This window comes from Octodon degus, unplaced genomic scaffold, assembly GCF_000260255.1.
Source record: "Octodon degus isolate 3935 unplaced genomic scaffold, OctDeg1.0 scaffold00009, whole genome shotgun sequence".
Lineage (NCBI taxonomy): Eukaryota > Metazoa > Chordata > Mammalia > Rodentia > Octodontidae > Octodon > Octodon degus.
The window spans coordinates 5,389,435-5,390,158 of NW_004524585.1; positions in this window are offsets into that span (position 1 = coordinate 5,389,435).

The following is a 724-nucleotide window of genomic DNA, read 5'->3' on the forward strand; positions in this document are numbered from 1 at the left end:
TGTGGCTATGTCTCTGCTATCACTGATACACAAAGAGGGTATAGAGAGCCTAGATTTATGTTGGTTGACTCCAGTAAGCCAGAAAAGAATTACAGTGGGGTGGTGAATGATCCCAGGAAGCTTGCACTTTCAATTCCACTGAAGGTCTGGCTGATCTTGGCTTCTGGCTGTGTGGCTAGGACCCAAGTTGTTCAGACCGTAATATCATAATACTCTGAGTGCTTCTTGCAGGCTTGAATTCAGCTCTCTGATCCTGGTGTACCTCACCCTGACACTGGGAGCCCTAAAGTGGTGCCAACCTGCTGGTGCTCTGAATTCCAGTTTTAGCTAGCCATTTTCCAAAACAGTGACAAACCAGTAGCTCTCTTCTGATGTCATTTGAATCGGACCCATTCACAAGCCACTGTGGGTGGAAGTGTTCACAGCTCCATTCCACCAGTGTGTTTCTCCATAGATGCCTATGCAGCCACCCTAGTCACTGTGCCTCTGTGGCTCAAGCTGCCTTTCTCATGCCATGAGCTGGGGTTTAGGGAGAAAATGCCATCTGCTACCCCCTTTTCTGCACTGAGGTCCATTCTCTCTCTCTCTCTCTCTCTCTCTCTCTCTCTCTCTCTCTCTCTCTCTCTCTCTCTCTCTCTCTCCAATGACCACATCTTTCATGTTCTAGAAGTTCATAGGGTCAGGACAGTGATGGTACTAGTCCCAGTGCAATATAATAGTAAGT